We start from the raw sequence: 26,957 nt of genomic DNA on the forward strand, positions 1-26,957 counted from the left end.
CCAAGGATCATCATAAATAATGTTTTCTGACGTGATCATATGAATTGTTGCAACGAAGGGTCTGCATTGAGTGGAGGGAGAGGAAAAGTTCCCAGTAAACCGGAATCCTTAACTAAACCTACACCAATGTCCCTATAAGGGATTGTCGTTTTACCAACATGCTGGATAGTTTCTAAAGAGGTTGGGTCGGATGAAAAGTATGTCAGCTGATCAATAGTCACGATCTTACCGTTATGTGGAAACTTAATGACTCTGAAGACCGATGAAACGACCGCTGTCATAGCATATGACCAACTTCGACCCAAAAGAAGGTTGTAGTCTAGAGGGGCATCAACCACTTCCACATCCAGACTAACGGTTTTACCTTCGACCCCTATAGGCAATTCTTGTAGAATACCAAACGGACGGAACCCACGGCCATCAAAGGCCTTAAGGATGGTGGGGGATTGGTTCAACGAAGGAGAACCAAGCGATCTCCAACATTGAATCGACATAATACACGTAGAAGCTCCCTCATCAATCACAGTCCGATGAATAGGCCTGTTTTTGACTATCACTGGAATTTGGAAAGCCATTTGATGGGGGAGACGCGGTGTACTACTTTCTAGATCAAAGATCATTAGGTTCGGGTCCTGAACATCGACAGCTCCAATAGCCGACAAAAGCAATTTTCGTTGCGCTGGACATGATTGCAGCACTTCGAGTGCCGACATTGCTGAAGGTGAAACAGCTAAGTCTTCAACAATGTTGTAATTCTGGGCTGCTCTCGCATGTGGATTGAAAGCAGACCTTCGAAGTACACCCTTGGCGGGCGGCTTAATCACTAAGTCTGGGTTAGGTTTTTCGATCTGTAGTGGATCGGAACCAGGAGTTGAGGTTGATGGGTTAGAGTGAGAAGATTCTGCTTCTTTACCATCAACAGGAGCCTTACTACCATAATCTTGCGATCGAGTCGCAATCCTGACATGAGACATCATCAAAATGGGTTCTTCACTGGCATTCGAAGAAGAACCTATCATCTTATTTTCCTGCTCGGGAAATGGATTCTTTAACACAGCAGGAGGCGGAGAACCTTTGACTATTTTCACTACCTCGGCCCGATGAGGGCAGTCTCTCGTAAAATGATCTTCTTCACAAATAAGACAAGGATAACGAGGTTTGCGCTTTTCGTCATTGGTTTCCGACTTTTCCGTTTTCTCCTTTGGAGCCTTGTCTGCTTTAGCCTTCTTCTTTCCTTTCTTCTTTCCACCGTTTTTGGATTTGGCCGTAGATGACTCTACAGCGTGAATGTCGGCGGTAAGTTCAGGAGGAGAAGACTCTCCTGTCGGAGAATCAGGCAAAGTGATAATTGGAGTATTGGAGGTCTTGGAAGACTTCTTCTTACTCTTCGTAGTCACGATACCGATCATACCATCAGCGGCATGAGATCCCGAAGGAGCAGCAGCGATTTGGTTTGACTTTGGAAGATCCGGAATTTTCTCGTGTAACGTACCCGACTGAGTGTAAACTAAGTCAAGGTATTGTGCCTGAGCAATGACTTGCTCCTCAGTAACTACTCCGGCCTTAGCTACATCTTCAGTAATTCTTGGTAATAATGATTTGACAAACCATTCAGCTAAGATTTGGTCCGGGATAAAAACTTTCACTAATCTTCTTCGACGTCTCCACTCATGGATGTGATCAGAAATGTACGTGGATGTCGATTGTTTTAGCGAAGTTAATAATTCTGTACCATTATCGTATCTGACTGGTAACTGAAAATGAGTTAAGAATGAAGTAGCTAACTGGCTAAAGTTGTAAAAAGAAGCCCGTGGTAACTCAATGTACCACTTGGCTGCGAGACCAATGAGTGTACGCTGGAAAAGACGTAAGCGGATAGAATCATCTGAGATGGAATTTGATGCACACCAGAGGTGGTAAGTCATCACGTGATTAGACGGATCCTCTCCAGACTTACCTTCGAACTTGGGTATATCGCTGGGCAACTTATTTGGCATTGGCGGCCAGAACGGAAGATATTGAATTGGATCGTTCGTTAGGCGCGTCAAGTCGGGTAAATCTAAAGTCGCAATAAACGGTAACTGCCGGTTAGGATCTCTAAAACTCTGAGTCACAATACCAGCCCCAGGAGGAGGATATCCAGGATAACTAGGAACAGGAGTCGCATTTGGGATATTATATCCTCCTGGAAAACCAGGATTAACCGGACCGTACTGGGGTTGTTGAGGTGGTTGATAATTGTACCCAGGATACGGTTGATACTGGTAAACCGGTTGTTGGGCAGCTTGCCCAGGTTGATACTGTCCCTGGTACGGAGGTTGAACAAATTGAGGTTGAGTAGTAACAACCGTACTTGTACCAGGTTGGCCTGCAGGCATCTGGACTGTGGTTTGAACCGTGGGTCCAGACAACGGTACAGATGTCTGAGGAGTGGTTACAGGGACAGTAGAAACCGGAGCTGCCGATACTCCAGAAGTAAGCATGGTAGATGAAGCGGTAGTTGCTGCAGCCGTGTGAGGTGGAGTACTAGGTGCAATTGGCGGCTGAGTAACTACAGAAGTTACAGGGGTCTGAACACTTGACTGGACAGGTTGCGGTTGCTGGGGTGGACCAGGAACTGCAGGTTGTCCTGCTTGAGGTACCGACTGTATACTTGGTTGCGACATCTGTTGACCCTGTGACGGATCCCATGTTAACATTCCAGGGTATTGACTCGTAACAGGTTGAGGATACTGAGATCCATAGCCGTATTGAGGATAGGGTTGATAACTGTAAGGTGCAGTCCCATATGATTGCCCTTGAGGTGGTTGATAACCTTGACCAGGGTATTGACCCGTAGGTTGATAACCTTGAGGTAAATACGAATACTGGGGTTGACCTTGACCTTGAGGTTGGTATCCTTGAGGTTGATACCCTTGGGGTTGATACCCTTGGGGTTGCCATCCTTGAGGTTGCCATCCTTGAGGTTGATACTGATACTGAGGTTGACTTTGGGGTACATATTGAGGCTGGGGTTGATACCCTTGGGGTTGATACCCTTGAGGTTGCCCCCAGTCACGAATGAAGTACCTTGAGGTTGCCCCCCAGGCATTAACGAAGGTTGCCCCCCAGGCGGTAATTGGCCACCTTGAGGTTGGTTAATGGGAGTTGAACCTGACATCATATAAACGTCACCTATACTCAATGGTACATTACCACTGTTTCCAACTAATAACCCATGATCAACAGGTTGAGGAGATGCTCCCGCAAAGGTACCAGAAAGTGATTGATACCCAGTAGGAACAGAAGGACCGCCATGTAAAAATGATTCAGGACTTTGTGAAAACACAGATGACTGACCAGACATATTTACAGGAGAATGAATTCCTCTAGGTGGAACCGGAGTACGAGGTGTAGAAAAACCTACTGAGTTGTCTAAAAAATTGGTTAATGCAAGGTACCAAGATTCACTTCTAGGAGGACTGTAAAAGATGGATTCACGCTCCCTTAGATCAAGGGTAATTAGATCTTCAGAATCAGAAACGCCTATTTCTTCCTCTGGAACAAGTTCTTCTATAGCAATTAATCCAACAGGAAGATTTTCGGTGATAATTCTTTCTATTCTTGGTGAATCAGGAACACTAGGAGTTGGAGTAACAGGTTCTGAAATTTCAGGTTCTTCGCCTGTTTCACTGGCAGATGAAAAACTACCAGCAAGCTCGGAAACTGTAACAGCTTCGGGATTGTAACCTGTTTCTAATCTTTGGTAATCTGGATGGACTACCAAAGAAGATTCTCCTTCTTCAGGTGAACCTACTCTACTGCCACTAGGAGGAGTTACAAGGACCTTTAAACCCTCTAAATAACTGGGGTCGTCTCGAGGAGGTGAACCCCTAAGTTCACGGGATCTTCTCAACAATTCGGCCACAGATACAACTTCAGGAGACTGGCCCGCAATGCGACGGGACCTTCTCGGTAATTCCGCCACAATTAAAGATTTTTAACTACAACACACGAAAACAAAGTAAAAAATTTCAAATCAAACCACCTAAAGTCTTCTAAAGAACCAATCAAATTTGAAGCACACGCCTAAATAATCTAGAGCGTCAAACCACACACAAACAGTAGTCTTCCGGACCAAAAGCGCTAGTTGGTGATTAGGCCCAACCTCGCAGGATTCAGTACAGAAATAGTGGGTGGAACAGTTACCCCGGCAACCTGCTTAATGAATAGACTGGACCAAGTTCCTCCACTTTAACCGTCTCGAAGTGAAGCGAACCCCCCAGAAAATCCAAGTGAGTATAACCGACGTCTGCTCCAGGTACAGTGGGACCTTCCCTCCACCGTCACCTTGGGTAGAATCCTAGATATTATGGCCACTAAGGTTACCAATCACAACAATTACACCTGGGGGAACAGTCTAAACTCCGACAGCACGCAAGGGCAGAGTAGCAAGCTCCAATCCCCTTACCGGCTCCTTGACAACAATCCAAGGTTTACCGATAAGTGACCCCTGGCTCCTCGACAATGGTTAATCCGAGGTTTACCGTTTGTAATACGTACTGCCTGGCGTCGTTCCCAACGAGGGAGGAATGATCCCCTCACTGGTTCGGACACGAGCTCGTGTTTCTCCTTTAAGAGGAGCTTTCCCAGAATGTAACTGAAACAATTGGATTTGTTCTACTCAAGATAGACTATCTGTTTGGTTTTGTAGTCTTGGAGAGTTAAGTACTCACCTACTCCAAGACCCTAGCCTAAGCTATGTTGGTGCTTCAGAGCCCTAGAAAAATAAAGATTACTAGATTGATTTTAATTTAAGCGTTACTTTTAAGGTTGTTTCTTAAGTCAAAAGGTGATGGAAGTGAAACTAGTGGTGTGTTGACTCGACTCGAAACCACTACAAAATGCACCTAAAATGATTTATCCACTACTTTACTTTTTCGATGAATTGCTTAACTAAAAAGTTGAGAGAATGCAATCTTTATAAAAGCAACTTCTTAATTGAAGACAATCAAAGAAACAATTCGTTTTTCTTTTCCAAGCATAAAAACATAACTTCTCTTTACATACACGAAAAAACTCTTTCTTCTTTTGAAAACAAAAAGCTACTTGAAACAAGACTTTTTAAGAAGATGTTTTTGTATTTTTCTTTTAATAAAGCAAGTAAATCTAATATAACCAAAAAATCAATCTTAACAACTCTTAAAATCTATGAAAATGCACTCATAAGCAAACTAAAAGCAAATTTACTCTAAGCAATCTTAACGAGGCCAAAACTAACAATGATTATTTCTAAGGTGTTTTACTTGATCACAATCAAATCAAGGACTAGCTTATTGCAGAACCAAAAACTAGTCAAAACAAAATTCTAATCTTTTTGTCCTTTTTGAAAATGGAAATCAATACTTTAAAAACAAGCAATTCGAAATTTGACCCAAAACAACTCAAATGATAAGTTGCTCACACAAGGAGACTTTACGACAGGCTCAACTTCTAAGAAGGTTGACTAACCAGAGATATCTAAGGCTGGACAACTTTCTAAGCTCAAAGTTACTACAGAACCTATTCAAAAATCAAACCCTAGGTCTAAACTTCGTTGAAAACCACTAAAACACTCAAAGCTCACAAAACTAGTTCAGGTGAGAATTCTTGACAGGGTACTAAAGGATCTGGGCAGAAAACACTAAGGAAAAACAAAATCTAAAAGTAATTTAAAGCAAAAATGGAATTTTCTTAACTTTTACAGGAAGACGCAGGCCACCCGTTGTCACAGGTGCGGCCCCGCACTGTGCAGTCGACAACAGCGCGTCCAAGGACGCACTGTGCAGCACACAGAGACTGCGTCCTTCTGGAAAAAGGAAGAAAAACTAAAGCCAACTAAATCTAAAGCTAAGCCACCCAAATACTAATTCTCACAGTCAAAAACCAGAAAATAAAAATGATTTTCTCAAAGCAAAGTTCATATAAAGGAAAAGACTCTCTCATTAATGGATTCCCCAGTGGAGTCGCCAATTTGTCACACGGAATCTGTCAAGGGTGCGGACACGACTGACCTTCCTAGAAGTCTAAGACATTCTAATGACAAACAAGACAAAATGGAGTGATCTTTCTCTAAATACACCTTTTACAACATGAAAACTACAAGTGTTTAGGCTTACCTTATTCCAAAACGCTGTTGTTGAAGTCCGTTCTTGACGATCCGGATGAGCTCCTCCTTCAAGTCAATTCCTGCAACCACAAACAATCAAACAATTACCAAGCACTTGCATTTCATATAATAAAACATATATTCAACATGCAGACCAAGGAACACATGAAATAACTCATTAACACAAGCTATTGAGAAAAATAAACCAGTTTGTATTAATAACGAAACAAAGAAACTCTTACAACCTGGCCTTGGTGTTGTGCAAGTTCCTCCCAGGGTCCATCAAGGGTTTTCCTCTACTTTGACAAAGCTCACCCTCTCCCAAGTAGAATCAAGTGAAGACAATCTCTCCTCACAAAGGCTCTAATGGAAGACCTAAATCCTGCAGCATTTACCCAAAGAAAATGTATAGCTCCAACCTCTCCTCCTTGTGGCTCAATGCCTTTATTTATAGTGCTGTAAAGAGGTTATTCAGGTCCACTATCAATGGGATCATCCCCCTCTATGGGTGGGATAGCTCCCTTATTGATGGGATAAGTTCCCCCTTAATAGAGATACATGAACCAACTGGAGGCGCATCCATTTCATCAAACCGACCTCTAGAATGTTCTAGAAGTAACCACAAGTAACTTTTTCAAGATAAAACTCGCGCATTTTGCCTTTTACAGAGGGACGCACCTGTCCCTTAACATACAGAGCGTCCATGGACGCAGATTTTGTGAACAAGGTCCGCGTCCCCGCAGGTAAGACTAGAGAGAACCTGCGACCCCAGAGATAAACATGATTTTTACAAGACTTTCTCTCTCCTTTGAGTTTGAGATGGATAACAGAGGCATGAGACTTGCCTAAGAGGGTAGCATGACTGTTGATTTGAGTCATACTAACTGTAAGTAGTCAAGGTGACATTTTTTAGTGTAACAAAAAGGTAACTTTTAAAGCCTTTTGGTTGTGAGGCCTTTGTCCATATTATTAAAGAAAATGGAACAAAGCTTGACGCAAAATCAAAGAAATGTACCTTTATTGGATATGGTATTAATGATTTTGGTTATCGCTTATATGATTACGAAAATCACAAAATCATTAGGAGAAGAGATGTAATATTCAATGAAAAGGTCTTGTATAAGAATCAGTTGTAGGAAAAGAAACAAGAAAAGGAAAACAAGGCTAATACACAGTTTTTGATGAGATCACTGAAAAAGTAAAGGTGCCTGAAAATAATAATAATCAACAACCACAACAACAATAGTCACCCCAAACACTTGAAAATGGTCTTAGAAGATATACCAGGATAAGTATACCCCTTGAACAATACTCTCCTTCATTATATTATTTATTATTGACTGATTCTAGTGAACTCGAATGTTATGAAGAAGCAATGCAGGTTGAAAGCAGGAAGAAGTGGGAGCTAGCCATGGAAGAAGAGATTGACTCCTTAATGCATAACCAGACTTGTGACTTAGTCAGGTTGATTGCATGTAAAACTACATTGTAGAATAAATGGGTTTACAGGCTGAAGGAAGAAAATGGAGGAAAACAGAGTTACAAAGCTAGACTTGTGGTGAAGGGGTTTGCACAAAAGAAAGGTATTGATTTCGATGAAATATTTTCTCCTGTTGTTAAAATGACTTCAATCAGAACTATTTTAAGTCTAGTAGCAGTTGAAGATTTGCATCTTGAGCAGTTAGATGTAATGATAGCGTTTCTCCATGGGGATTTGGAGGAAGAGATATATATGCATCAGCCACAAGGATATGAAGTGAAAGGGAAGGAGAAACTAGTGTGCAGGTTGAAGAAGAGCTTGTATGGCTTAAAACGGGCTCCAAGGTAGTGGTATCTAAAATTTGACAAGTTTATGTCTAAACAAGGTTATACTAGATGTCACTCTGATCATTGTGTTTATCTAAAAAATAAAAATGATGGGAGCTATATTATATTGTTATTGTATGTAGATAACATGCTTTTTGCAGGGTCTAACATGTAGGAAATAAATGTGCTCAAAAGAAAATTGGCAAATTCATTTGCAATGAAGGATTTGGGAGCTGCAAAACAAATCCTTGGTATGAGAATAACTAGAGACAGGAAAAATCGTGAATTAACATTGTCTCAAAATGAGAACATACGAAAGGTGTTGAAAAGATTTAATATGCACAATGCAAAACCAGTTAGTACACCTTTTTTTAGCCATTTCAAACTTAGTAAGGAAATGTGCCCAAAGACCCAAGAAGGCATGGATTATATGTCTAAAGTTCCATATGCATCAGCAGTTGAAAGCTTAATGTATGCAATGGTCTACACAAGGCCTGATATTGCACATGCAGTGGGATTTGTAAGCAGGTACATGAAAAATCCAGGAAAGGAACATTGGATGGCAGTGAAATGGATTCTCAGATATTTGAAAGGTACCACAAATCAAGCATTATGCTTTGGTGGTTCAAACATTTCTCTAAAGGGATATGTTGATGCAGATATGGCAGGTGACAGAGATAACAGAAGGAGCACTACAGGATATGTATTTACTGTAGGTGGAAAAGCTATCAGTTGGGTTTCAAAAATCAAAAGCATTGTTTCACTTTCAACAACAGAAGCAGAGTATGTTGCTGCTACAAAAGTTAGTAAAGAAATGATTTGGTTACAAAGGTTTATAGGTGAATTGGGTAAGGAGCATGATATGGGCACATTATACAGTGATAGCCAAAGTTCCATTCATCTTGCAAAGAACTCAACATTTCATTCCAGGACTAAACACATACAACTCAAGTACCATTTCATACGATCAATGTTCGAAGATGGAGAGTAGAAGCTATAAAATATACACACTAGCCAAAATCCTGCAGATATGCTAACAAAAGTTGTAACCAGGGAGAACTGAGAATATTCTTAGTTTCAATTGGTCTTCAAGGATGACGATGAAGATGAGAAACAACTAGTTCCAAAGAGGAGTCATTTTCCAGCAAATGAAGCAGTGGTGGAGTTGCTATAATCATTCTCCAAGTGGGAGATTGTTGAGTATGGAGCATGATTGTTTAGAGGTCTTTGTTTCAGCCGAATGTATACTCGAGGAAGTTTGTACACCCCTCCACATGGGGGTTTCGATCCCAACCGGCTAGGGGGTCCGGGGGCCAGCGGTCCCCCGACGGGGGTTTTGGGGGCAGCACCCCTGAAGCTAAACAAATGTAAAACTGCCTTGTAAAAGTATAGTAATTTCTAGTCAATTTGGGTCGTTCATTAGGCAGATGATCTGACGGTAGAAATTATGTTTAGTTTAGGGTTTTTTGCCCTAGAAGGCAACCCCTCTCTTTGTATGAGGGCATTGTATTGAGGCTAAGATATAGATGTGTATTCTCCATGCGAGAAACATAGAGGTGAGATTGTGAGAGAAAATAGAGGATATTACAGATGATCTACTATAGGTTGTGTCTCTTCATTTTTGCTGGATAATAGAAAGGAAAGACTGGTTGTTTAGGGTGGACGTAGCTCAAACTGGGTGAACTACATATATTTGTGTCTCTCTTGTTTTATGCGTTTTCTATGTTTATATTTCTGCAATATTTTATGTGTTCCATTGCTCTATAATATATAATTTTCATTAACATGAAACCAATACCATCAGTTGATCCATGACCTAATGGAATGCAGCTGATTGGATGATACACCTAATATCCAGGCAAAAGAGCAATTGATCACTGATGGAAGTGTGAAGATACTGACACTAACAGGACCATATTAGAGTGGTCTGTGCTTCCGATGGGCTCCATTAAGGCGTTATTTCTGAAAACGCAACCAGACTTTTTAGCCCACCTGAAACTTGTGTGGCACCCTGTTATAGACATATTTGGGCACTGCAACCCCAATCAAATATGTCCATAAAAACCCCTAAAAGTGTTGTTTCATACCCTAAAGGAACAAGGTCAACTGATTACATCATTTCCCAGAAGTTCTCCCTGAAAAACTGCTCAGAACTGGTCAAAACTAGACCATCTCAGCTGCTCCATGGTCAGGGTGCTATGCATCTCACCTATTTCACACAGGGGGTGTGAAGCATACTGAAAATCCCTTCTATAGGGTGTGATGGGTGAGAGTAGACAAATGGTAGAGGTAGTGTGCTAGGTGGAAACCCAAAGAATCTTCTAGAAACTGCTCATTTGACCCTTGCCTCTCTGAATTTGCCCAGGGATGAGTAAGAGATCATGAAATCTCCAAGTGGAACCAAGAACTATCAATGAAGTGACACTAATAAAAATCCCAGAAGCTGACTCACCCACCTACAAATATCTATATATGGATCCCTCATCCTAGAGATCCAGGAGGCTAGAATTTTGTATTTTGTAAGGAAGTGTTGTTGGTTTCTCTGTGAAACATTGTATTGTTGGGTTATCTAGCTTTTCATGAGGTGAAGAGGGCTTTCACGTTGGGAGGATGGTGCTGGATCAGACTACTGGGTTGTAATCCTCTCTTCTACTACTTCTATCAATAATGCTATTTGAGTTTTCCTCCATATACTTGTATATTTCTAAATCTTGTATTGGTGTATGCATTTGTATGGTTAATATACATCTGATCCTATATTATTTATGGTTATAGATCTCTATGCTTTGAAGGTATTATGTTGCTTTGACTCTACAAGTATTCTTTGGGGCAGGACAAGTGAGGAAGGAGTGGTGAAGCTTTGTCAAAGGAAGGAGGAAACAAGCAAGGAGACAAGCAAAAGACTGAGGTTGGTACTCTTTGCTTCTCTCTCATCTATCTCTCATAAAGGAAAATGCAAGTAACTTTGGTTTGTTTGTTTCTAAGATAGCTACCCATCTTAGTGGGACTAGTAGCTCTGAATGGACACTAGTTTTCCCGATAACACACCCGATGTTGATCATGTCACTACTTGTACTTGGAATTTGAATTCTCTAGGATGTCATGAACCTGCAATGAATGTGTTGGATCTGTTCAATAAATTTGGTCGCTTTATCCACCTCAGACGATAGATGTGTGGATTCTATTTGTGTAGTTGCCTAAGGCACGATAACATCAATCAGACACAACAATTGAAATCCTAGACCCACTTGAAAGGGACTACGACCATTGAGATATGGAGAGATCTATTATAACAATGTTGCACATATGGAATAATCTCATCCCAGGTTCGAGGATGTTTGGAGTTGTACATGTGAAGTATGTGCACTATCATATTCTTGACGACCTCCATCTGACCATCAGTCTGGGGATGGAATGTAGTCAACTTGGTGAGCTTGGTTTCCAATAATGTCCTGAGGCTTGACCAGAATGTGATCAGTAACCTACTATCTCGATCTGATATAATGGTCTACATGATCCCAAAATTCACCCATAATTGTTCAAAGAATATTTTTGCAATATCCTCTGCTGTGATACTCTTCTTAAAGGATGCCAATATAGCCATATTAGAAAATTTGTCCATGACCACAAATAGAGAGTCATTACCATGTTTGTTAGAAGGGACGCCAGACATATAGCCCATAGAGATGGATTCCAATGACTAGGAGGGAGTAGGCAGAGGAGTGTACAGGCCTTGCTTCTTGATGGATGGCTTGGTGATGGTGCAAGCAGTGTAGGATCTGATATATTTCCCAACATCCAGTTGGAGTTTGGGCTAATAGAAATATTTTTGTAGAAAAACCACAGTTTTCTCCACCCCAAAGTGTCCTGTGATCTGATTGTAGTGCACCTCCCAAATTAGTTTGGCACGCTCACTTGAAGGAACACAAATGTGGCTCAGGTAGCATAATAATGTGTCATGGAGGTGGAAATTAGAAACTTTCTTCCAATATACTAGCATTTGGTATGTGGAGAAACTCTAGATAATTTTTATATAGTTGCAGCCATCCAAAGGTCTCGTGACCACAAGAGTTGAGAACAGTAGTCAATGCTGCAACTGGGAGCTGGTTGAGGTAGTCTTCAACATGATTGGTTCTTCCCATTTTGTATTTAATGTTCAAGTGTAATTGTTGCAGATATGTAGACCACTTTTTATGACGATCGTTTTGCAATTTCCCCTATGTCTGTATACATGAAAGAGGTCACTGATCAGTGTGGATGACCATCTCCTTCCCCATAATGTAGTGCTTCCACTTTCGGCAAGCTTGCACAATGGAATACATTTCTTTATCATAGGTAGGGTACTTCCAAATTGTATTGGAATGTGTCTCACTATGATAGTCCACTGGATGCCCGTGTTGGGTGAGGACTTCACCAATAAGATAGTCTGAGGAGTCTGTCTCGATTTAAAATGGCTGCTACAGGTCTAGAAGTGTGAGTACTTGTTCAGAGAAGAGGCAGTGGTTCAAGTAAAAAAAACACATTCTGTTTGGACTCAAACTACAAAAAATTTGCTTTCGTCCTGCCCTTAGTAATCTGACCCAAAGGCAAAGTGATATGGGAGAATCCCAACACGAACCTCCGATAAAAATTTTCCAGGCCCAAAAAGCTGCGAAGCTCCATAGAGTGGTCGGGGCTAGCCAATCCCAAATAAATTGGATCCTGGTTGGGTCGACATGCATGCCTCACTCATTTATGATGTACGCTAAGTATTGGACCTGACTCATTCCAAAGGTGCATTTCTTCAAGTTGGAACACAGTTTGTGCTGCCGAAGGGTTTGAAGGACTTGCCAAATTTGTTGCAAGTGTTCTTCCATACTCTTGCTGAAGATGAGGATGTCCTCCCAATAAACCACCATGAACGAGTTGGGGAAGGGCCACAATATGTCATCCATTAGCCTCATAAAAGTATTGGGGGCATTTGTCAACCTAAAGGGCATAACCAACCATTAAAAAAGACCTTCCTTGGATTTAAAGGCAATCTTCCATACATCTGTGGGCTATATTAGAACTTGGTGATAACCAGACTTCAGATTGATCTTGCTAAAATACTTGGCCCCCTTGAGTTGGTCCAGCAGGTCACCAATCTGTGGGATTGTATACCTATTCCTGAAAGTGATTTTCTTTAATGCCCGATAATCAATGCAGAGCCTCTAGGTTCCATCCTTCTTTTGTACTAATACAATTGGCCTCCCACAAGGCGAGGAACTTGGTTGGATGTGCCCTTTTTGTAGAAACTCCTGGATTTGTTGCTTGATCTCTTCATTTTCCAAAATGGAGCAAATGATATATCATATCGTTGGGGAGAGGTGCTCCAGGAGTCAGATTGATTGAATTATTGATCTAACAATTCAAGGGTACCCCTGTGGGTGAGGAGATGATGGCCCTGTATTCTTCCACGATCGCATCCAATTGCTTCTGCTACTTGGAGGAACCCTTCCTAGGGGCCATGGACGTGGCTATGAACTTCCCCTTAATTTTAGAGTGAATCAGAAAGAAAACAAATATCCCAATCTGGGAGTTGACCTTACTGCATTGCTTAGCAGAGATCAAAGATATTGTGGTAGGTGGGGCTTGCTCTGGTATCATGTATAACTTAGTACCCAAATAAATAATAACAGAGCAAGGTCTAGACTCATATACAACATGCTACTTCCATAAGCATGGTTGTCCTAATAATACATCACAAACTTCAAGAGGAGAAACATCACACAATAGCTCATTTGTGAAGGGCTTGATGCTGTAGGGAAGGTGACACTGCTAGCTGACGCAGAGATCTCGTCCTTGGTTAAGCCACCCGATGGTGTACGCATGGAGATGTGCTATAGTCAGTAAGCCCAACCACTTCATGACCTTTGCTGAAATGAGGTTCTTTTGGCTCCTGTTGTCCACAATGAACTGCAATGGAGAACCATTCACCCACATATGTGAGTGGAATAGGCACTCCACATCTTTTGGATCTTCAAGCTCATTCTTCTGGATCTTGGTGGTGGCCACAGTGGCACTAGGCTCCAAATCAATGATCTACTTCCCTTTGTCATTCCCCTTGTCGGGTTTTGACTCAGAGTTGGAACATGTGCTGGACTCATAAGTTTTCAGCTCAACCACCATTGACTACTTGGCCTGACACTCATTTGTGTTGTGAGTGGAGCTCTCATGGAATTCACACCAATTTTAGGTGTCCTTATTTGTCTTCATGGTGTTGTTCTTTGCTTGCAGCTTTGGCGGGTTATCCTGGTGTTACACTAAAAAATGTCACCTTGACTACTTACAGTTAGTATGGCTCAAATCAACAGTCATGCTACCCTCTTAGGCAAGTCTCATGCCTCTGTTATCCATCTCAAACTCAAAGAAGAGAGAAAGTCTTGTAAAAACTATGTTTATCTCTGGGGTCGCAGGTTCTCTCTAGCCTTACCTGCGGGGACGCTGACCATGTTCACAAAATATGCGTCCATGGACGCTCTGTATGTTAAGGGACAGGTGCGTCCCTCTGTAAAAGGCAAAATGCGCGAGTTTTATCTTGAAAAAGTTACTTGTGGTTACTTCTAGAACATTCTAGAGGTCGGTTTGATGAAATGGATGCGCCTCCAGTTGGTTCATGTATCTCTATTAAGGGGGAACTTATCCCATCAATAAGGGAGCTATCCCACCCAAAGAGGGGGATGATCCCATTGATAGTGGACCTGAATAACCTCTTTACAGCACTATAAATAAAGGCATTGAGCCAGAAGGAGAGGAGGTTGGAGCTATACATTTTCTTTGGGTAAATGCTGCAGGATTTAGGTCTTCCATTAGAGCCTTTGTGAGGAGAGATTGTCTTCACTTGATTCTACTTGGGAGAGGGTGAGCTTTGTCAAAGTAGAGGAAAACCCTTGATGGACCCTGGGAGGAACTTGCACAACACCAAGGCCAGGTTGTAAGAGTTTCTTTGTTTCGTTATTAATACAAACTGGTTTATTTTTCTCAATAGCTTGTGTTAATGAGTTATTTCATGTGTTCCTTGGTCTGCATGTTGAATATATGTTTTATTATATGAAATGCAAGTGCTTGGTAATTGTTTGATTGTTTGTGGTTGCAGGAATTGACTTGAAGGAGGAGCTCATCCGGATCGTCAAGAACGGACTTCAACAACAGCGTTTTGGAATAAGGTAAGCCTAAACACTTGTAGTTTTCATGTTGTAAAAGGTGTATTTAGAGAAAGATCACTCCATTTTGTCTTGTTTGTCATTAGAATGTCTTAGACTTCTAGGAAGGTCAGTCGTGTCCGCACCCTTGACAGATTCCGTGTGACAAATTGGCGACTCCGCTGGGGAATCCATTAATGAGAGAGTCTTTTCCTTTATATGAACTTTGCTTTGAGAAAATCATTTTTATTTTCTGGTTTTTGACTGTGAGAATTAGTATTTGGGTGGCTTAGCTTTAGATTTAGTTAGATTTGGTTTTTCTTCATTTTTCCAGAAGGACGCACCCTCTGAGTACTGCACAGTGCGTCTTTGGACGCGCTGTTGCCGTCTGCACAGAGCGGGGCCGCACCTGTGACAACGGGTTGCCTGCGTCTTCCTGTAAAACTTAAGAAAATTCCATTTTTGCTTTAAATTGCTTTTAGATTTTGTTTTTCCTTAGTGTTTTCTGCCCAGATCCTTTAGTACCCTGTCAAGAATTTTCACCTGAACTTGTTTTGTGAGCTTTGAGTGTTTTAGTGGTTTTCAACGAAGTTTAGACCTAGGGTTTGATTTTTGGATAGGCTTTGTAGTGACTTTGATAGTAGAAAGTTGTCCAGCCTTAGATCTCTCTGGTTAGTCAACCTTCTTAGAAGTCGGGCCTGTCGTAAAGTCTCCTTGTGTGAGCAACTTGCCATTTGAGTTGTTTTGGGTCAAATTTCGAATTGCTTGTTTATAAAGTATTGATTTCCATTTTACAAAAAGAACAAAAAGATTAGAGTTTTGTTTTGGCTAGTTTTTGATTCTGCAATAAGCTAGTCCTTGATTTGATTGTGATCAAGTAAAACACCTTAGAAATAATCATTGTTAGTTTTGGCCTCGTTAAGATTGCTTAGAGTAAATTTGCCTTTAGTTTGCTTATGAGTGCATTTTCATAGATTTTAAGAGTTGTTAAGATTGATTTTTGGTTATATTAGATTTATTTGCTTTATTAAAAGAAAAATACAAAAACATCTTCTTAAAAAGTCTTGTTTCAAGTAGCTTTTTGTTTTCGAAAGAAGAAAAGAGTTTTTTTTCGTGCATGTAAAGAGAGGTTATGTTTTTATGCTTGGAAAAGACAAACGAATTGTTTCTTTGATTGTCTTCAATTAAGAAGTTGCTTTTATAAAGATTGCATTCTCTCAACTTTTTAGTTAAGCAATTCATCGAAAAAGTAAAGTAGTGGATAAATCATTCTAGGTGCATTTTGTAGTGGTTTCGAGTCGAGTCAACACACCACTAGTTTCACTTCCATCACCTTTTGACTTAAGAAACAACCTTAAAAGTAACGCTTAAATTAAAATCAATCTAGTAATCTTTATTTTTCTAGGGCTCTGAAGCACCAACATAGCTTAGGCTAGGGTCTTGGAGTAGGTGAGTACTTAACTCTCCAAGACTACAAAACCAAACAGATAGTCTATCTTGAGTAGAACAAATCCAATTGTTTCAGTTACATTCTGGGAAAGCTCCTCTTAAAGGAGAAGCACGAGCTCGTGTCCGAACCAGTGAGGGGATCATTCCTCCCTCGTTGGGAACGACGCCAGGCAGTACGTATTACAAACGGTAAACCTCGGATTAACCATTGTCGAGGAGCCAGGGGTCACTTATCGGTAAACCTTGGATTGTTGTCAAGGAGCCGGTAAGGGGATTGGAGCTTGCTACTCTGCCCTTGCGTGCTGTCGGAGTTTAGACTGTTCCCCCAGGTGTAATTGTTGTGATTGGTAACCTTAGTGGCCATAATATCTAGGATTCTACCCAAGGTGACGGTGGAGGGAAGGTCCCACTGTACCTGGAGCAGACGTCGGTTATACTCACTTGGATTTTCTGGGGGGTTCGCTTCACTTCGAGACGGTTAAAGTGGAGGAACTTGGTCCAGTCTATTCATTAAGCAGGTTGCCGGGGTAACTGTTCCACCCACCATTTCTGTACTGAATCCTGCGAGGTTGGGCCTAATCACCAACTAGCGCTTTTGGTCCGGAAGACTACTGTTTGTGTGTGGTTTGACGCTCTAGATTATTTAGGCGTGTGCTTCAAATTTGTTTGCTTCTTTAGAAGACTTTAGGTGGTTTGATTTGAAATTTTTTACTTTGTTTTCGTGTGTTGTAGTTAAAATCTTTAATTGTGGCGGAATTACCGAGACAGTCCCGTAGACTTCGGGGCAAGTCTCCTGAGATTGTTACCGGAATAGATTTGTTAAGAAAACTCCGTAAATAGCGGGGTGAATCTCCTGAAGACATTCCGGGTCATTTAGAAGGGTTAAAGGTCCTTGTAACTCCTCCTAGTGGCAGTAGAGTAGGATCACCTGAAGAAGGAGAATCTTCCTTGGTAGTCCATCCAGATTACCAAAGTTTAGAAACAGGTTACAATCCCGAAGCTGTTACAGTTTCCGAGCTTGCTGGTAGTTTTTCATCTGCCAGTGAAACAGGCGAAGAACCTGAAATTTCAGAACCTGTTACTCCAACTCCTAGTGTTCCTGATTCACCAAGAATAGAAAGAATTATCACCGAAAATCTTCCTGTTGGATTAATTGCTATAGAAGAACTTGTTCCAGAGGAAGAAATAGGCGTTTCTGATTCTGAAGATCTAATTACCCTTGATCTAAGGGAGCGTGAATCCATCTTTTACAGTCCTCCTAGAAGTGAATCTTGGTACCTTGCATTAACCAATTTTTTAGACAACTCAGTAGGTTTTTCTACACCTCGTACTCCGGTTCCACCTAGAGGAATTCATTCTCCTGTAAATATGTCTGGTCAGTCATCTGTGTTTTCACAAAGTCCTGAATCATTTTTACATGGCGGTCCTTCTGTTCCTACTGGGTATCAATCACTTTCTGGTACCTTTGCGGGAGCATCTCCTCAACCCATTGATCATGGGTTATTAGTTGGAAACAGTGGTAATGTACCATTGAGTATAGGTGACGTTTATATGATGTCAGGTTCAACTCCCATTAACCAACCTCAAGGTGGCCAATTACCGCCTGGGGGGCAACCTTCGTTAATGCCTGGGGGGCAACCTCAAGGTACTTCATTCGTGACTGGGGGGCAACCTCAAGGGTATCAACCCCAAGGGTATCAACCCCAGCCTCAATATGTACCCCAAAGTCAACCTCAGTATCAATATCAACCTCAAGGATGGCAACCTCAAGGATGGCAACCCCAAGGGTATCAACCCCAAGGGTATCAACCTCAAGGATACCAACCTCAAGGTCAAGGTCAACCCCAGTATTCGTATTTACCTCAAGGTTATCAACCTACGGGTCAATACCCTGGTCAAGGTTATCAACCACCTCAAGGGCAATCATATGGGACTGCACCTTACAGTTATCAACCCTATCCTCAATACGGCTATGGATCTCAGTATCCTCAACCTGTTACGAGTCAATACCCTGGAATGTTAACATGGGATCCGTCACAGGGTCAACAGATGTCGCAACCAAGTATACAGTCGGTACCTCAAGCAGGACAACCTGCAGTTCCTGGTCCACCCCAGCAACCGCAACCTGTCCAGTCAAGTGTTCAGACCCCTGTAACTTCGTAGTTACTCAGCCGCCAATTGCACCTGGTACTCCACCTCACACGGCTGCAGCAACTACCGCTTCATCTACCATGCTTACTTCTGGAGTATCGGCAGCTCCGGTTTCTACTGTCCCTGTAACCACTCCTCAGACATCTGTACCGTTGTCTGGACCCACGGTTCAAACCACAGTCCAGATGCCTGCAGGCCAACCTGGTACAAGTACGGTTGTTACTACTCAACCTCAATTTGTTCAACCTCCGTACCAGGGACAGTATCAACCTGGGCAAGCTGCCCAACAACCGGTTTACCAGTATCAACCGTATCCTGGGTACACTTATCAACCACCTCAGCAACCCCAGTACGGTCCGGTTAATCCTGGTTTTCCAGGAGGATATAATATCCCAAATGCGACTCCTGTTCCTAGTTATCCTGGATATCCTCCTCCTGGGGCTGGTATTGTGACTCAGAGTTTTAGAGATCCTAACCGGCAGTTACCGTTTATTGCGACTTTAGATTTACCCGACTTGACGCGCCTAACGAACGATCCAATTCAATATCTTCCGTTCTGGCCGCCAATGCCAAATAAGTTGCCCAGCGATATACCCAAGTTCGAAGGTAAGTCTGGAGAGGATCCGTCTAATCACGTGATGACTTACCACCTCTGGTGTGCATCAAATTCCATCTCAGATGATTCCATCCGCTTACGTCTTTTCCAGCGTACACTCATTGGTCTCGCAGCCAAGTGGTACATTGAGTTACCACGGGCCTCTTTTTACAACTTTAGCCAGTTAGCTACCTCGTTCTTAACTCATTTTCAGTTACCAGTCAGATACGATAATGGTACAGAATTATTAACTTCGCTAAAACAATCGACATCCACGTACATTTCTGATCACATCCATGAGTGGAGACGTCGAAGGAGATTAGTGAAAGTTTTTATCCCGGACCAAATCTTAGCTGAATGGTTTGTCAAATCATTATTACCAAGAATTACTGAAGATGTAGCTAAGGCCGGAGTAGTTACTGAGGAGCAAGTCATTGCTCAGGCACAATACCTTGACTTAGTTTACACTCAGTCGGGTACGTTACACGAGAAAATTCCGGATCTTCCAAAGTCAAACCAAATCGCTGCTGCTCCTTCGGGATCTCATGCCGCTGATGGTATGATCGGTATCGTGACTACGAAGAGTAAGAAGAAGTCTTCCAAGGCCTCCAATACTCCAATTATCACTTTGCCTGATTCTCCGACAGGAGAGTCTTCTCCTCCTGAACTTACCGCCGACATTCACGCTGTAGAGTCATCTACGGCCAAATCAAAAAACGGTGGAAAGAAGAAAGGAAAGAAGAAGGCTAAAGCAGACAAGGCTCCAAAGGAGAAAACGGAAAAGTCGGAAACCAATGACGAAAAAGCGCAAACCTCGATATCCTTGTCTCATTTGTGAAGAAGATCATTTTACGAGAGACTGCCCTCATCGGGCCGAGGTAGTGAAAATAGTCAAAGGTTCTCCCACTCCTGCTGTGTTAAAAAATCCATTTCCAGAGCAGGAGAATAAGATGATAGGTTCTTCTTCGAATGCCAGTGAAGAACCCATTTTGATGATGTCTCATGTCAGGATTGCGACTCGATCGCAAGATTATGGTAGTAAGGCTCCTGTTGATGGTAAGGAAGCAGAATCTTCTCACTCTAACCCATCAACCTCAGCTCCTGGTTCCGATCCACTACAGATCGAAAAACCTAACCCAGACTTAGTGATTAAGCCGCCCGCCAAGGGTGTACTTCGAAGGTCTGCTTTCAATCCACATGCGAGAGCAGCCCAGAATTACAACATTGTTGAAGACTTAGCTGTTTCACCTTCAGCAATGTCGGCACTCGAAGTGCTGCAATCATGTCCAGCGCAACGAAAATTGCTTTTGTCGGCTATTGGAGCTGTCGATGTTCAGGACCCGAACCTAATGATCTTTGATCTAGAAAGTAGTACACCGCGTCTCCCCCATCAAATGGCTTTCCAAATTCCAGTGATAGTCAAAAACAGGCCTATTCATCGGACTGTGATTGATGAGGGAGCTTCTACGTGTATTATGTCGATTCAATGTTGGAGATCGCTTGGTTCTCCTTCGTTGAACCAATCCCCCACCATCCTTAAGGCCTTTGATGGCCGTGGGTTCCGTCCGTTTGGTATTCTACAAGAATTGCCTATAGGGGTCGAAGGTAAAACCGTTAGTCTGGATGTGGAAGTGGTTGATGCCCCTCTAGACTACAACCTTCTTTTGGGTCGAAGTTGGTCATATGCTATGACAGCGGTCGTTTCATCGGTCTTCAGAGTCATTAAGTTTCCACATAACGGTAAGATCGTGACTATTGATCAGCTGACATACTTTTCATCCGACCCAACCTCTTTAGAAACTATCCAGCATGTTGGTAAAACGACAATCCCTTATAGGGACATTGGTGTAGGTTTAGTTAAGGATTCCGGTTTACTGGGAACTTTTCCTCTCCCTCCACTCAATGCAGACCCTTCGTTTCGCAACAATTCATATGATCACGTCAGAAAACATTATTTATGATGATCCTTGGTATGTTCCCTCTGACTCTGAGCTAGACTCACTCGGTGATGTTATGCCGTTGAGTCCGTATGAGATTGCTTATGAAGCTCTTATGTCTTTTACCGACTTTCATTCAACCGAAACCGACCAAATGAATGTGGTCAGTGAAGAGTCACTTTTCACCTCACCCTTAGAACGGATAACGTTTCCCGAAGAAGTGTCATCTGACGAACAACTTCGCGAAATCCTAAGTGTAGATGATCTACCATGGGAAGATCTCCATCACAGATCTTCGTTTTTACCTAAGGATGATGCATTTGAAAATGATTTTTCATCTATCTTTACCGCTGAATATGTCAAAGACGCTCAGGATCCAACGAAACATTCTGATTCAGAGCTGAATTTAGGGAATATTTCTCGTACTATTCCCATTGATATTTCAGTGAAGCCCGGAATCGAGGAGAACATTCATATAGGTGCCGCATGTACTGAAGAAGAAATCCAAACTTACAAGGCCCTATTCCAAGAATTCCGCGACGTGTTTGCCTGGTCTTACGAGGAAATGCCGGAATTGATCCTGCCATTGTTGTTCATGAAATCAAAACCTACCCGGATGCTAAACCCATTCGGCAACGGTTGCGTCAGATTCACCCTCGAAAAGCGGCTGCGATTAAAGCAGAAGTCGAAAAGCTGTTGAAAGCAGGTTTCATTTATCCGATCCCGTTAACGGATTGGGTATCGAATATTGTTCCCGTCAATAAAAAACAAGGAACAATAAGAATCTGTATCGACTATAGGGATATCAATCGAGCTTGTCCAAAAGACAACTATCCTACGCCTTATATCGATCAAATTATTGATGATTGTGCCGGAAGTGAGATGTTTTCCTTCATGGATGGTTTCTCAGGCTATAATCAAATCAATATTCTACCTGCCGATCAACCAAAAACGGCATTCATTTGTCCATGGGGGACATTTGCTTATTGCAAATTACCTTTTGGGCTTAAGAATGCCGGGGCCACTTTTCAACGGGCGATGTCTTATGCATTTCATGACATCAAGCACATTGTGCAACCCTATCTCGATGATTTGCCTGCTCATTCTTTACAACGAGCTGATCACCTTGTCCACCTACGAGCAATCTTTATGAGGTGTAGGCATTATCGAATTCGGTTGAATCCCCACAAGTGTGTTTTCTGTATAGAAACAGGTCGATTGCTGGGATTTGTTGTTTCAAAAGCCGGCATTCGCGTCGATCCCTCGAAAGTCGAGGCTATCATCAAATTGCCTCCTCCTTCGAGTTTGCGCCAACTCCAAAGTTTGCAAGGGAAAGCGAACTTTTTACGCCGATTCATCCCAAACTACGCCGAGGTCACTAAAGGTTTTACACGGTTGTTGAAACAGAACGCACAATTCTTTTGGGACGAGATTGCCCAACAATCTTTTGATGCATTAAAACACGCGTTGACCCATGCACCGTTATTGCATCCTCCCAACTACAACCAGGACTACTTCTTATACCTCGCAGCTTCGCATTCCACCATTGGAATGGTGTTAGTTCAAGAAGATGAATTCAAAGCAGAGCATGTGATATATTATCTTAGTAGAACCTTAAATCCCACTGAGTTAAAATATTCGCATGTGGAGAAATTGGCCCTGGCAGCCGTTCAAGCTGTCCAGCGTTTTCGTCACTACATTCTTCTCCGCAAGACTACAGTTATTTCGGATTGCAACCCTATGATTTATATTTTGACAAAACAACTGCTAGGGGGCAAGTACTCTAAATGGATTGTTATCCTGCAAGAGTTCGACTTGGAGTTCGAGAAGTCCAAGTCTAAGAAATCTTTAGTTTTTGCGGAATTGATGTGTGATTTCCCGAGTGCTGACACAGAGACTGTGGCAGAGGAGTCCATTGCGGACGAATCTTTGTTTCTTATTAGCACTTTAGATCCGTGGTATGGGGATATAATCATCTATCTCCAAACCCAAACCTTTCGGCCTGAAGCTTCCAAGGAAGACCGTCGAAAAATTCGGTTTCGATCCCAGCAATACAGAATTATTGGAGATACACTTTATCGCCGGGGGGCAGACTTAGTTTTTCGACGTTGTTTAACTCACGAAGAGGCTGAGAGAGTTTTGAATGATTGTCACTCTGGAGCATGTGGCGGTCATATGTCTGGGTATGCCACAGCTCAGAAGGTGTTGCGCGCTGGCTATTTCTGGCCGTCTATGTTTAAAGATTGTATCCTTGCGTCAGAACATGCCACAACTGTCAAGTGTTTGATCGAAAGATGCGCGCTCCACCTGCTCCTCTCCACCCTATAATTGCCGCTGGTCCATTCGCCAAATGGGGCATTGACTTTATTACTTGTAACCCTCACTCGGCCGGGGGGCATGCGTATATCATCCTTGCGGTTGATTATTTTACAAAATGGGCCGAGGCGATGCCTACATTCGACGCAAGCGGCAAGACAGCTGCAGTTTTCGTATTCAATCATATCATAACTAGGTTTGGTGTCCCACAAGCAATCATTACTGACCATGGGAGCCATTTTCGAAACGTCATGATGACTGAGCTTACAAGCCAGCTTGGTTTGCGCCACGATAGCTCTACTCCTTATTATCCGCAAGCCAACGGTTTGGTTGAGTCAATCAACAAAGTTCTAGTCATCATGATTCGACGGATCATTGGTATCCATCGAACGAATTGGCATAACATGTTATTTTCGGCGCTATGGGCATATCGAACTTCAGTGAAAAATTCAACAGGTTTCACCCCTTTCCAGCTAGTTTATGGCTTAGAAGCTGTGTTACCTATTGAATGCGAAATCCCATCACTTCAAATGGCTGTCGAATTACTTCCAGCTACTTCCGAAGAGGAGAAACGGTTATTATACTTGGCTAAATTAGATGAGACTCGACGTGACGCTACTTTAGCTATCGAGACTCACGCGAAACGAATGAAAGCTCAGTACGATAAAAATGTAACCCCTCGAAGTTTTTCGGAAGGAGACCTAGTACTATTATATGATCAAGCTAACGATAAGCTAGGTGCCGGAAAATTCGTTCCCATGTGGCATGGGCCCTACATTGTAAAGCGAAAGCTAGCAAAAGGGGCTTATGAGTTAGTTGATTTTGATGGGGACTCTTTGGGTAAACCCAGAAATGGACTTTACCTAAAGAGGTATTATGCTTAAAATGATGGGTATGGAGAAATTTTTAGATAGGTTAGATTTCCTTTCTAGCTAGCAAGTGTGTTAGTTTAGTCAGTGTGCTTAGCTTAGCGAGTGTGGTTTTTCGTCATTATTCTGGCTTATCTTGGTTTTACTCTTGATATTGTAGATGTCGACGCCTCTCCAAACATACATTGGATTTGCTGATGGTGCTTGTCGTAATACACGGAATATCTCTTCCGCAGCTTGGGTTATCTATTCGCCCTCTGACGAGTTAGTTTCTATGCATGGGGTAAGCCTCGGTCAAACAACGAATAACATTGCAGAATACAGTGCAGTGGTTGAATTATTATCCGAATCTATTTCATTTGGAATTCGACGTTTGATAGTGAGGTTAGATTCTGAACTTGTTGTATTACAGCTTAATAGAGTTTATGCCATTAGAAATCCTGTGTTATTAAGGTTGTTTTTGAGAGTGCGTCTCTTGGAACGTGAATTTGATTACATTGAATATCAACATATTCCAAGGTCTTTGAATACATTAGCAGATGCAATTGCTTCTCGAATGTTGGACAGACATTTACGATAATCATGCAAGTAAATTTAAAAACATTTCATCACATATGTTAAACAAGATAAGCCGGTAATAGTGATATATATAGATAGAAGTGTGTCAAAAAATATATACATCGTCTTCGATCATAGGTTTAAAACACCTTATGATCGGCAAAATGATAGTACAAAAAGTCAAAAATGTCACATGTGACTACAAAAGTGACTAGTCAATCACTGGTGGTGCTCTCTGTACGACACCACTGCGCGGGCTACCTTACGCAAAAATCTCCTAAACGGTCCAGGGACCGCGACTACGAAGCGCTGAAGCCTGATAGGAATGTCGTCCATAGTAGTCTCAGGTATATCTGCCGTGAGACGCTCTAGATCATGCTCCAACTCAGCTAGTACTTCTGCTGTCGCATCCTGTGGGGCCGGTACCGGTGCAGCTGGATGTAGTCTATCATAAGGCCGGAGGTTGGCTGGACGCTGTGGACCAACATCTGCATTTTGAAAGATTTACTATTAGTTTTGAGACGATATATATAAAAAATACAAAAAATACATAACTAGAAAACTTGTGAAAATAAAAGTACCTCTGTCGTCCCATTGTTCTCCCTGTGGAAGAACCATGTCCGGATCACCTCTGAAATCCATTCCGGCATACGGAAAGTCCTGTATCACAAAAAGCTGGCCCTCTAACCAGTCAAAATAACTATCTGAGAATCGAACTACTGTCGCGCCCTCGTCAGGATGCCGGGCCATCACCGCAACCCATCGTATCAGCTTTGGCTGCCGAGGACCCAAGATATCAACAGTGAGTTGCTGAGGGATCAGCATTGGAATTCTCTCCAAGGCAAAGCTCACGACTATAGGCCCATATCCAAAAGTCTTTAGTCGTCCGTTCTTTGCCTTGGTCAGTTGGCTCTTCATATGAGCCGACACAGCTTCACACCAGTTGAAAATGGTGCCTTGGTAACAGTCAATTGCCATCCGCATTTGGGATCCGGAAGCAATGTGTAAAGCGGCCGCGCCGCAAATTCTGGTAACCGTGAACGCTATGACTTTGAGTTCCGGTAGAGTGATGTGTTTTATCTCTATGCCTTTTGAATGGTGAGCCCCAGGTGTGCACCAATTCTCGCGGAGACTATCAAGGGATTGGCCACCCGGCCTAGTCCCCGCAAGACTGAGTTGCTCACCTCTGTTTGGCAAGCCAGTGAGAAAGTATACATCCGAGGGCTCTATCTCGAGCTGGTGCCCTCCTATGTAAAAGCATTGTTCTTGTACGTTCCATCGCTCAACCAGCCATTCCAAGAATCTTACCTGGCCCCTCATGCCCGGTATGGTCCAATATTTGTATAATCCACATGCTCTTAGGGCATCCAGGGAAGGTTGATGATTTATTGCAGCTTCATCTTCCTCTACATGCTCTCTTTCTCTCCAGTCTAACATGATTAATGCCCTGCATATCAAAAATAGCAATTAGAAATTAATTTGGGAATTTTTGGTGGTTTTTTGAGAGAGTTGGGGTTTTGAAATGCGCGTTTCTCGGAGGACGCACCCCGGCTTTGTAGCACAGGGCGCCCGGACGCAGCTGGCCTGAAGGCGGGCTGCGTCTTCCGACCGTTTTCCCGTATGAGAAAAAGTCGGGGGACGCAGGTCACCCGAAGGGCACCTGCGTCCGCCGAGAGGCGCATTCCAAAACCAAAACCCTCCCAAAAAATGAAACTAAAACCTAAAAATTGATTCTAAACGGATAGAAATGCAGAGTAGGATGTGTAAAATACCTGGATGAGACGGCGTTCGATTCCAACGGTCAGATTTTCCGCAGCAACCACGGGAAGTTTCTTGTCAAAAGCTCCTTTTTCAACCTCAACAGTGAAACGGTAAAAATGACATGGTAAAAGGTCTTTTTATAGGTTTTTTGGATGAATTAGTTCATTTTTTACCATGAAAAGATGTTTTTGAATGTATTTTTGCCTATTTTAAACAGGTATGAGT

The sequence above is a fragment of the Pinus tabuliformis genome, chromosome 1_2 (genome assembly GCF_031772625.1).
Source record: "Pinus tabuliformis cultivar Carrire ecotype Pingquan chromosome 1_2, CPIR1, whole genome shotgun sequence".
Classification (NCBI taxonomy): Eukaryota; Viridiplantae; Streptophyta; class Pinopsida; order Pinales; family Pinaceae; genus Pinus; species Pinus tabuliformis.